We start from the raw sequence: 12,645 nt of genomic DNA on the forward strand, positions 1-12,645 counted from the left end.
TTGAGACACAATATTCAGAAACCAATTGTCTTGGGTGATTATATGCCAATTTTGTGAGAAAAGTGCTAGTTTTCCCCCTAAGGGAGCTGCCAAAAGGTAAGTGCTTGGCATTTGAAGTGGGAAGTCATTGGGACCGTTTCCTATAAGGTTGTGACTTGTCTTCTCCTCCTTTTGGGGTAGAAGCACCCCACTGTTGTGGTCTGTAAGAGCCTTGGGGCTGAGATCTGCCTCTTGGGCATTTGTATCTGCCTCTTTGTGGTCTGTCTGATACTGGAAAGGACCAATTTTTAGAAGGACAATTTCTGCTAAATCGAGGTGGCTGTACCTGTAAGAAATCCTTCACTGTTTGCATCGATTTTGCCTTATCCTCCATTTTCTTTAATACCTCTTCTGCCTTAACACCAAACAAGATATCATGCTGTAAAGGAGCATCCAATAATTTTGCCTTAACATGATCAGGTAAACTTTGTTCTTTTAACCAAGCATGCCTTCGAATCACAGATCCTGTAACTGCGGCTCTACAAGAAGCCTCTAATGAATCAAAACCACATTGCAGAGTACGTTTTCCCACTTGTTCAACTGCATGCAATAAATCCTGCATTTCCTTATAGTCAGGACTTTGAGCTTGTAAGCATTTTCTGTTTTAACAGACATTAAATATTGTTGGTATTTAAGCATGTGGAACTGGCAATTTAAAGCCCTTGCTGCTAAAGCTGCAGAAGTGTAAACTTTCTTCCCCCATCTATCTAATGCTCTAGAATCCCTGTCAGAGGGAAATGGATTTTTAGCAGTGGAAGCCTTTACCCCTTTGGGACCTTGGGAAATAGTTTCTGGGTCAGCAGCAGGGTTTTTATAAAGAAATTTGTGAGTGTCAGGGACTCTGTAGTACCTATCTGGCTTGACTGGTGCTGGCGGCAAAGAGTCAGGGGTTAAACTGGATTCAGAGAAAACATCATCCACAATATCTAACACAGGCAGAATAGCAAGGGGCCTGTGCTGAGGCAATAAAAGAAGATCTCTGAGCCTTTTCTTGGATTCTGAATAATCCTGGCTCTCCCAATGGAAATGCTCCCTCATGGTATGTAAAGTTTCCCCAAAAGAGTAATCCTCAAGAGGAGAGGCTGAAGGGATTGATTCTTCAGCATCAGAGTCCTCATAGGGGGGTAAAGAGTATCCTTGGTCTGAAGATGAATCAGAAGAAATGGAAACCTGGTCAGAGAATCATAGTCTGTATCCTGCCTAGGCCTTTTATCAGGAGGGGGATGGGAACCCCTGATCAGAGTAATTAGGTCTTCAGACATTTTGAGCATCTGTTTATTAGGCATGGAGGCCTGTCCAGGTGAATGCTGTACTTGTTTCTTTGTCTTTAATGGAGTTTTAGACTTGGTTGTTGTTTTGATGGTAGGCTGCAAAGGTCTGAAAACACCCTCAGAAGCCGATGCCTGCTCAGCAGCCCCAGACCCATCCGAGGGGTTAATTTCCATAGGCCCAATATCTTGAGTTTCCAGAGGCCTAGTAATTTCCATGTGGGAGTCAGTGGCAGCCTGTGGCTCTGAGGTAGCGGGTGTCAGGGGCGGCGAAAGCGCCTCACTGAGAACAGGCCAACCGGCGACTGGCCTATAAGAGGTTTCATAGTCAGTTTTGGACCTCGGATGCCTGTCCTTATCTTTGTCTTTGCATTTTTTGTGTATTCCGGTCGTTGGTTGTTCCGACGGCATGGTATAATTGAACCTTTGGCCAAAATAATGGCGAGCAAAATCAAACCGGCGTTTAATAGTGCGCTTGTTAAATCCAGCACAAAACCGACAACTAGTGACGTCGTGGTCTGGGCCTAGACATGGAATACAGTAGGAATGAAAATCCTTATGAGGTATTTGCTTTCCACAAGAAATGCAATTATTAACTTTTACTGACATCAGTCTGAGGCAACAAAAAGTTTCCGCAACGGGGTACTTAGCTTTATTGAAGACTTCGGTTCTGAAATTCGAAATCGAAAATCTCAGGAGTCGGCCGACCGGCACTTGCGAACTGCTTTTGCTTCAGGCACCATGCGGCAAGAAAGACTGAAGAAAATGGCGTCGGCTGCATCTTATATACCCCTGGCGCACTGACGTCAGGGAGGGAGCAACAGCAACCAACGCCGGACCAAGACTTTGGAACTCTGGCTGACTGCGGGACCGCCTGATGGCAGGATAACCCAAGTGTAATGACTGCAGCAGTGAAACACGATGAACATCTTGGTTTGCAGAATGCATTAACTCCTGTAAATCTTTATTTTCTGCACAATCTGGAAGTAACACCACTTTTTAATTGGTTCCAAAATATGTTGCTGGTACTTCAGCATGTGAAACTGGCAATTCAAAGCCCTGATGGCAAGAGTTGCAGAGGTATATACCTTCTTACCCAATCTGTCTAAAGCTCTAGAATCCCTGTCTGAAGGAGTAGGGGTTTTGGCTGTAGTAGCCTTAATGCCTTTAGGTCCCTGGGAAATGGTCTCTGGATAAGCAGTAGGATTCTTAAGAAATTTGTGAGAATTAGGTACTCTGTAGTACCCGTCAGGTTTTCTAGGAGCTGGTGGTAAGGTGTCAGGAGTAAGAATGGACTCCAAGAAGACATTGTCTACAATATCCAGGACAGAGAGTATAGCTAGAGGCCTGTGCTCAGGCAAATCTAAAACTTCCCCGAGTCTCTTTTTGGACTGAGGATAGTCCTGGCATTCCCAGCGGAAATGCTCTCTTAAGGTATGCAAGGTTTCACCAAAAGAGAAATCCTCTGGTGGGGAGGCAGAGGGAATGGATTCCTCTGCATCTGAATCCTCATAGGTAGATAAGGATATGTCCTGGTAATCAAAAGGGTCAGAGTCATCAGACTCCTGGTCTGCAGAATCAGAAGGAAATTCAATTCTTTGTCTTTTGGCAGGGGAAGGCTGGCTTCCCCTAATTAGAGTAATAAGGTCTTCAGCCATTCTAAGCATTTGTTTTTGTGTCATGGGCGGATGAGCAAGCGCTTCTGACGTCAGGTTTCTAGGCGTAATGCGGACTCTGGGCCTTAGAAACACGGTAGTTTTAGTAAGAAATGAAGTTGTCGGTTTAATATGAATATCAGTAGGTTGGAATAAACCCTCCAAAGCCAGTGCCTGCACAGCGGCTCTGGACCCATCCAAGGTAGAGACATCCGCAGGTTCCATAGTCTAAGCATCTCGCGGCATACTGGACTCAAATTGGTCTCAGCAGATGCCTGCGACTCTTTGGAAGCAGGCATCAGGGGCTGCAAAGGCGCCTCACAGAGTACCGATGGACTGGTGACAAGCTTAACGGAAGCGTCGTCGACAGTTCTTGACCTATGCGGTCTGTCTCTGTCTGTCTTTGTGCTTTTTTGGAAGTTGGGTAGTCGGATGGTTTACTGAAGCCATTTCGGAATATGGGGAACAAGAGCAAAAGAATTTAGCTACAAAAATAGCCTGATGACTAATGTTTCAGGTGTGAAACAAGGCACAAAACCAACAGCTAGGGACGTCTTGGTCTGGGCCTAAACAGGTGACGCAGTAAGAATAAAAATGAATGCAATCGCTTATCCATTTAGAAATGGTTTGCTTTGAAATAGCCTTCCCCTCTGCCCCTGCAGCAAATGCTACCAGCAGTTGTTCAGATTTCCTTTGAGGTTTAGTCCTGTCCAAGTAGAATCTAAGTGGTCTGTGCACATCTAAGGAATGCAGGATCCGTTCCCCTTTATTCTGTGGATTGGGAAAGAAGGTTGGCAAATGAATGGACTGATTAAGAGCCACACTGGATACCACCTTGGGCATGAAGGATAGATTGGTTCTGAGGGACATCCCGTCCACATGAAAGATGATGAAAGGTTCCACTGCCATAAGGGCCTGTAATTCAGACACCCTTCTAGCTGAAGTGATTGCTAAAAGGAAAGCTGTTTTAAAATAAAGAAATTTTAAGTCTGCAGTAGCAGCTGTCTCGAAAGGAGGTAGAGTGAGTTTCTCCAAGACAAAGTTAAGGTCCCAGGGCTGGGGTTGGAGCTCTCCTAGGTGGTCTCAAATTTTTGTCTGCTCTGAGGAACTGCTTGAGCAGTGGATGAGAGAAGAGGGGAGGTTCTATGTTATAATGAGCTGAAGGCTGAGGCGTGGATTTTAATGGAGGAAAAAGACAGGCCCAAGTGAAGCATCTCAGTTAAGTACTGTAAAATCTGAGGAAAATTGGGCGTTGCTGAGCTCATCCCTTGAGACTGGTTCCAGGCACAGAAACTTTTCCATTTTTCAGCATAAAAATTTTCTAGTACTAGGCCTCCTTGCCTCTAACATGACATACATCACAGGTTTGCTGAGGGATGGTAAAGGAGAGATAAAGTAATTAGCCAGACTGCAAGGTTCAGTGTTGGAAGCTGAGGGTGCAGAATCTGGTTCGCCTGCTGAGACAGCAGGGAAGGTGTCTGAGGTAGGTGCCATTGAGATAACCGTGACAGTGCGCAGGAGGGGGTACCAGTGTTGGCGCAGCCAATTTGGAGCAATCAAAGTCATCCTTGGTTTGTCCTGTTTGATTTTTAGTAGTACTTTGGAGAGCAGACGCAGAGGGGGGAAGGCACAGACTGATAGGTTTTTCCAGCTGAAGGACAGAGCATCCACTTTCCAGGCTTGTTTGTGGGGAGTCCTTGGGCAAAATTTGTCCAATTGGTAGTTCTGGGGAGAGGCAAACAGGTCTATATCTGGGCTCCCCCATTTGCTTGTCAACATGTTGAAAATCCTTGTTTCCAGTTTCCACTCGTGTGGGTCCATGAGGTTTCTGCTTAGTCCGTCTGCCAGCATATTTAATTTTCCTGGCAGGAATTGAGCTTGTAGTCGCACTTGGTAGCTCAAGGCTATGTTCCACAATGTCATGGCTAGTCTGCAGAGGGGGTAAGAATGTGTACCCCCCTGCTTGTTTATGTACCACATAACAGTGGTGGTGTCCGTCTTTACCATTAATTGTCCTGGAAGAGTGTGGTCCTTGAAGGCTGTCAGAGCATTCTGTACAGATAACATTTCTTTTTGATTGATATGCAGGTGCATTTGACTTGGGTTCCATTTGCCCTGAATGCACTTCCCTGCCAGGTGAGCACCCATCCATAGTCTGATGCATCTGTTAGGGTTTGGGCAGCAAGGGGTGGTGTGAAAGGTAGTCCCTTGGTTTTGGTGGCAGGCCTCTGCCCACCAAAGGAACTCTAGGCGTAGGCAAGGTATGATAGGAATCATTGTTTCTAGGTCCTGAGAATGTTGACACCATAGGCTTTTTAGATACCACTGTAATTTCCTCATATGCAGTCTTGCATATGGAATTATAAGAATGCAGGAGGCCATGAACCCCAAGGCTTGCAGTATTTGTCTTGCAGATGGCAGGGTTTTTGTGGCCATTTGTTTGAAGTAGGCTGTCAAATGAATTTGCTTTTCTGGCGTGAGGTAAGCCATCTGGGAAGTTGTATTCAAGCTTGATCCCAGGAATATAATTTGTTGACAGGGTACCAGGTGTGATTTCTTTTCATTTATGGTGTACCCCAGACAAGTTAGAACAGTTTCAACAAAGGCCAGATGATTCAAAAATATGTCCTGGCTTTCAGCTTGAATTAGACAATCGTCCAGGTATGGGTATATTTGAAAATTTCTTTGCCTGCAAAATGCAATAACTGAAGCTAGGCACTTTGTGAATACCCTGGACGCAGTAGATAAGCCAAATGGCAGTGCAGAGAACTGATAGTGCGTGTAGCCTGCTTTGAAGAGTAGGTTTCTTCTGCAAGATTCCCAGATTGGGATGTGCAGGTATGCTTCTTTTAAATGTAGTGTTGCCAACCAGGCATCTCTGCCTAGCATAGGAAGTAATTGGTGAAGAGTCAGCATCTTGAATTTTGGAATCACCAAAAAGGTGTTTAGAGTAGACAAGTCCAGGATAGGACGACATGAATGGTCTTCTTTTCTGGGTACCAGGAAAAGTCTCAAGTAGAAACCTTGTCCCTTTTCTTCTTCTGGTACCAGCTGAATAGCCCCCATGCTTGACAGAAAGTACTTGTTTTTGGGCCTCTGCCCACTGATTTGGGGGTAGGTCCGGTCACCCACTCGGTGTTGGCAACGTGTGGAAGTGAAATCTGTATCCCTGGGACACTACATTTAAAACCCATTTGTCCTGGGTTATGAGTTTCCAATTCTCTGCATGAAGAGTAATCTTTCCACCCAAAGGGGCAGTCAGTTGACAAGTGCTTGGAAATTTTAAAAGGAAGTCATTGAGACAGTTTACCATAGGGGGGAATCATATTAGTCCCAGACTTGGAAGTGGAGGCCCCCCACTGCTTAGTTCTGCAAGTCCCCTGGGACTGAAACCTAGGGTTTTTGCTGTGTCTGGGTTTGGCTTGAGAAGACCTGGAAGGGGCTGGAAAGGACCAATTCTTAGAGGGCCAGTGCCTACTAAATCTAGGAGGCTGAACTTGTAAAAAAAATCTTTAACAGTTTGCATAGATTTAGCTTTATCTTCCATCTTTTTAAGAACTTCCTCAGCCTTGTTGCCAAACAGGCGGCCCTGATTTAAAGGAGCATCCAGCAATTTAGCTTTAACATGATCAGGCAAAGATTGCTTCTTAAGCCAAGCATGCCTTCTGAGCACAGACCAGTAACAGCAGCCCTGCAAGAGGCCGCTAATGAATCAAAACCACATTGCAAAGTATGTTTTCCAACTTGTTCGGCAGAATGCATTAAATCCTGTAATTCTTTATTTTCCACAGAGTCAGGAATCAACATCATTTTCTGTTTAAGCAGTCCAATAACATGTTGCCGATATTTTAACATATGAAACTGGCAGTTTAAAGCCATAATGGCCAAGGTTGCAAAAGTGTAAACCTTCTTGCCCAATCTATCCACTGCCCTGGAGTCTCTATCAGAAGGGGTAGGATTTTTAGCAGTAGAAGCCTTAATGCCCTTGGGTCCATGTGAAATAGTGTCTGAATCTGCAATAGGATTTTTGAAAAGGAACTTGTGGGACTCAGGGGACCCTGTAGTATCTGTCAGGTTTTCTGGGAGCAGGAGGCAAGGAATCAGGGGCCAAACTAGATTCCGAGAAAGCATCATCAACAATGTCTAGTACAAGAGGAATGCCTATGCTGAGGTAGGAGAAGGAAATCCCTAAGCCTCTTTTTTGAATCAGAAAAATCCTGGCTTTCCCAGTGGAAATGCTCCCTTAGAGTATGTAAGGTTCCCCCAAAAGAAAAATCTTCAGAAGGGGAATAGAGTCCTCTGCATCAGAATCCTCATAAGTAGGTAAGGACAAATCCAGATCATCAGAAGAGACAGAAAAAACAGAATCATGATCAGAAGATTCATAATCAAACTCAGTCCTAGGCCTCTTAGAAGGGGGGGGGGGTTGCTACCCCTGATTGGAGTTATTAGATCTTCAGCCATTCTTATCATTTGTTTTATAGGCACAGTGGCCTAAGCATGTGGCCTGGGCGTCGTTTTTTTAGACATGGATCGAGATTTAGGCCCAAGTAATGAAGGAGGCGTCAATTTAATATGCAAGTCTGTAGGCCTGAATACACCCTCAGAAGCCAGTGCCTGCACAGCGGCTCTGGACCCATCCAAGGTAGAGACATCCACGGGTTCCATAGTTGAAACATCTCGCGGCATACCGGACTCCAAATGGGTCTCAGTAGAGGCCTGCAAATCAGAAGTAGCAGGTATTAGAGGGTTGAGAAAGCGCCTCACTGAGTAGCAGCAAACTGGTGACTGGCTTAGAAGCGTCATCGGCAGTTTTGGACTTTGGCGGCCTGTCTCTGTCTTTATCTTTGCGTTTTTTCAGAATCCCGGTAGTCAGATGACTAACCAATGATATTTCTGGATAATTAAACCGAGAACCTAAATATTTAGAGGCAAAAATATGCAGACAGATAGTGCGCTGATTAAATAAAGCACAAAACTGCCAGCAAGGGACATTGTGGTCAGGGCCTAGGCAAGGAATAGAGTACAAATGAAAATCTTTATGAGGTATTTGCTTTCCACATGTAATGCAATTATTAACTTTTACTGACATAGGTAAGGAGCAAGAAAAAGTTTCCCCAATGGGGTACTTAGCTTTAGTTTAAGACTTTGGTTCTGAAACTCGAAAACGAAAATTTCAGGAGTCAGCCGACCGGCACTTGCGAACTGCTTCGGGCACCGCACGGCAAGAAAGACTGATGTAATGGCGTCGGCTGCATGTTTTATACCAGTGATGACCTGACGTCATGGAAGAAGGGACAGCATCCGACGCAGGACCCAAGACTTTGTTAATCAGGCTGACGGAGAGCAACCTGCAGGCAGATAACCCAATTGTAATAACTGCAACAGTGAAACAAGAAGAACATCCAGGACTGCAACAGTGAATACACTCAAACATCTACATTTATGGCGAGTGTACACAACTGTACTATGTTCGTGTTTTACTGTTGCAGTCATCATATTTGGGTTGATTCCCAAAGCTGAGGAAAAGGGTGGACTCAGTCAAGGAAACTAGGGGCTGGCTAGGATGCCCTGCAAGACTGCAGAGGCAAAACTTTCCCTGGATTTGGAGAAGAGAGGCAGGTGGTAATGCTTGGTAAAAGTGTTAACAGATGTCCGGGGTGGCAGCCTCCAGGATGTCTCTGGTGGGGACTCTTCTGAGGAAGCTGCAGAGGTTGAGGCTGCTCTGATGGAGTGTGTCCCGACTCCCCTTGGGGGAGACCTTCCATGCTGTTTGTAGCAGAAATGGATGCAGTGTGCTATCCATTTGGAAATGTTTTTTTTTTTTTTGGAGATGGCTTTGCCTTCTGTCAATGTAGCAAAGCTAACCAGCAAATGATCAGACTTTCTGAAGGATTTAGTCCTGTCTAGATAGAATCTGCTCTGAGCTGTCTGTGCACATCTAGAGTGAAAAATCATTTCCCCCTTGTTCTGAGGATTAGGAAAAAAGGTGGGCAGAAGACTGGATTAGTTGAGAGCCACACTGGACACCACCTTGGGCATGAAGGATGGGTTAGTTCTGAGGGATACCCTGTCTGCATGGAAGATGATGAAGGGTTCCACAGCCATGAGTGCTTGCAGCTCAGACACACTTCTGGCTGAAGTGATGGCCAGAAGGAGTGTCGTCTTCCAGGAGAGAAATTTTAACTCTGTAGAAGCAGCTGGTTCGAAAGGGGGAAAGGTTAGCTTTTCCAATACAAAGTTAAGGTCCCAAGCTGGTGGAAAAAGGGGCTGCTCAGTGGGAAAAAGAGCAGAAATGGCAGAGGCATGGATTTTTAGGGAGGAGAAAGAGAGGCCACTGTGTAGTAGTTCAGCTAAGTAATCCAGGATTAGAGGGAGGGAGGGCTGTGCCATATTGGCTCCCTTAGCATGGAGATCCAGGTGCAGAACCTTTTCCATTTATCAGCATAAGACTTTCTGGTGCTAGGATGTCTGGCCTCATGGATAACATCCAGAACCTGTTTACTGAGGTTGGCAGACTGATTTGGGCTTAGTTAATAAGCCAAGCTACCAAACTGAGTGTCTGCAATTGAGGATGCATGAATTCCCCCTTCCCTCTGGGTCAGGAGGTTTGGGATCTGAGAAAGATGCCAAGGAGGTAGCAGGGACAGGCTTTTCAGCAAGGGGTACCAGTGCTGCCGGGGCCAGTCTGGAGCTATAAGAATGGCCCTTGGTTTTTCCTCCCTTATTTTGAGCAGTACCCTTGGTATGAGAGGTAGGGGAGGAAAGGCATACACCAATAGATTAAACCAGGGGAAGAACAGGGCATCCACTTTCCAAGCCATGCAGCGATGCTCCCTGATGCAGAATTTGCTGAGATGATGGTTGGTGTGTGAGGCAAACCGGTTGACCTTCAGAGTTCCCCATTTCTGAGTTATTAGGGTGAAGTTACTTCTGTTGAGTTGCCACTCATGTGGGTCCAGATGATTTCTGCTTAATTGGTCTGCCTGGTAGAAACTGTGCTAACAGGTGTAGTTGCATGGCACAGGCTGTGTGCCAAATGGTCATGGCAAGCCTGCATAGAGGGTAGGAGCGAGTCTCTCCCTGCTTGTTGATGTACCATATCACAGTGGTGTTGTCTGTTTTGATCAAGAGAGCCTCTGGAGTGAGAAGGGGCTTAAAAGCTATCAAGGCATGCACAGCCACCATCATCTCTTTTTGATTTATGTGCAGAAGGATTTGCTGTGGGCTCCACTGGCCCTGTATGCACCTGTTGGCCAGGTGTGCACCCCAAGCGTAGTCTGATGCGTCTGTGGTGAGGGTCTGGGCAGCGGAGGGTGGGGAGAAAGGCATTCCCTTGTAGTGGGAGCATGCTGTTGCCTACCAAAGAAAATCTTTTCTGAGGCAGGAATTATAGGTGCAAGGGTTTCCAGGTCTTGAGAGTGCTGACACCAAAGGGTCTTTAGGTACCAATGAAGTTTCCTCATACGCAGTCTGGCGGCATATGGAATGGGTAGTATGCAAGATGCCATGAACCCCAGAGCTTGCAGGATCCTCCTTGCAGATAAGCTGGGGCCTGGTGGCTAGCTGAGAGAAGTAGGCTGTCAGGAAAATGTTTCTCTCAGGAGTAAAGAATGCCATCTGGGATGCTGTGTCCAGACTTGCTCCCAGGAAGATTATCATTTGGGTGGGCACCTGTTTGGATTTCTTTTCGTTGATCGCGTACCTTAGGGAGGTTAGTAGGGTCTTTACAAAGGTCATGTGCTTGAGCAGCTTTTCCTGGCATCATAAAATCTGAATACTTCTTTGTCTGCAAAAAGCAAAGGCCGTAACCAGACATTTTGTGAAAACTCTGGGAGCAGTAGATAAGCCAAAGGGAAGCGCAGAGAACTCAAAGTGTAGAGATCCTGCCCTGAAACGGAGATATTTCCTGTATGATTCCCTGACAGGAATGTGGAGGTAAGTCTCTTTTAGATCCAGGGTGGCTACCCAAGCATCCCTGGACAGCATGGGTAGAAGCTGTTGGATGGTGAGCATTTTGAATTTTGGTATCTCCAGGAAGGTGTTTAGAATGGATAGACTGAGGACGGGGCGCCAGGTACCCTCTTTTCTGGGCAACAGAAAAAGTCTAGAGTAGAAACCTTGGCTTATCTGTTCGACAGGAATGTGCTCTACTCCCTCATAGAGAGCAGGGAAATATTTGCTTTAGAGCTTCTGCCCACTGAATTGTTGACAGATCTGGGTACCCTTTTGGGGTTGGAAGGGTGTGGAAGGAAAATTTGTATCCCTGAGACACAATGGTCAGAACCCAGTGGTCCCTGGTATTGGTGGCTCAGATGCTTGAGTGAAATGAGAGTCTTCCTCCTAGGGGTAAAGTGATGGTGGGCAGAGGGAGTGTGTGGAGGAAGTGAGTTTTTCTGAGTTCTTACCATAAGGGGTTGGCTTAGAACTCCCTGGTTTTGAAGTGGATTTAGTCCACTGCTTAGATCTCTGCATTCCTGGGGCTGCTGTCTGGGGGAGTCTGCTTACATGGGGCCTAGGCTGGGCCGGTTTATGGGGAGCAAGAAAGGACCAGTGTTTGGAGGGACAATGCCTGCTGGACTTGCAAGAAATCCTTAACTGTTTGCATAAATTTTCCTTTTTCTTAAATCTTTAAGACCTCTTCTGCCTTAGTGCCAAATAACTTATCTTTGTACAAGGGTGCTTTAAACAATTTAGATTTGACATGGTCTGGCAAGGGCTGTTCCTTAAGCCATGCATGCCTTCTAATGACATATCCAGTGACTGCTGCCCTGCAAGAAGCTTCTAGGGCATCAAAACCACAGTGCAAGGTGTGTTTAGTTACTTGACTTACAGAATGCATTAACTTTTATAAATCTTTACATTCTGCCCAAGCAGTAAAGGAAGATATTTTTTGTTTAAGGAGTTCCAAGGCATGTTGCTGAAATGTCAGCATATGGAACGGACAATTTACTGCCCTGATAGTAAGAGTAGCTGAGGTGTATACTTTTTTACCCCATCTGTCCAATGCTTGGGGATCCCTGTCTGAGGGGGTGGGATTCTTAGCAGAGGTTGCTTTACTCCCTTTTGGCCCTTGAGAAATGACCTCAGGGTCAGCTGTAGGATTTTTAAAAATATATTTGTGTGAGTTAGGGACTCTATAATACCAGTCGGGTTTTCTGAGAGCAGGAGGAAGGGTGTCCTGAGTCAATGTGGATTTGAGGAAAACATCCTCCACAACATCCAGGACTGGGGGGATGGCCAAAGGTCTGTGTTGTGGAAGATCTAGGAATTCCCCGAGTCTCTTTAGACTGAAGGTAGTCCTGACTCTCCCATTGGAAATGCTCCCTTAAAATATGCAGGGTTTCCCCAAAGGAAAAATCCTCTAGGGAGAGGCTGAAGGAATGGAATCCTCTGCATCAAAATCGTCAAAAATGGAAAAGGATTGCATGTCTTCATATTCAGATGCATCAGATTCATCTGACTCTTGTTCAGACAAAAAGTACAGTTGTGTACACTTACCATAAAAGTAGAAGTTCCAATGTATTCACTGTTGCAGTCATTACATTTGGGTTATCCTGCTGGCAGATTGCCCTCAGTCAGCCTGAATTCCAAAGTCTTGGGTCCTGCGTCGGTTGCTGTCGCCTCTTCCCTGACGTCAGGTCATCAGGGGTATAAAAGATGCCGCCAACGCCATTTTGTTC

The 12,645-nt window shown here is 45.7% G+C and overlaps 1 protein-coding gene across 1 annotated transcript in view; it reads right to left on the minus strand.

Annotated features, from left to right (window-relative positions):
• Nucleotides 1-12,645, minus strand: part of ZFC3H1 (zinc finger C3H1-type containing) — a 3,672,721-nt gene that overhangs the window by 1,866,276 nt on the left and 1,793,800 nt on the right. The window lies entirely within an intron of this gene.

This window comes from Protopterus annectens, chromosome 11.part0 (assembly GCF_019279795.1).
Source record: "Protopterus annectens isolate FY-2018-M chromosome 11.part0, PAN1.0, whole genome shotgun sequence".
NCBI classification, from domain to species: domain Eukaryota; kingdom Metazoa; phylum Chordata; order Ceratodontiformes; family Protopteridae; genus Protopterus; species Protopterus annectens.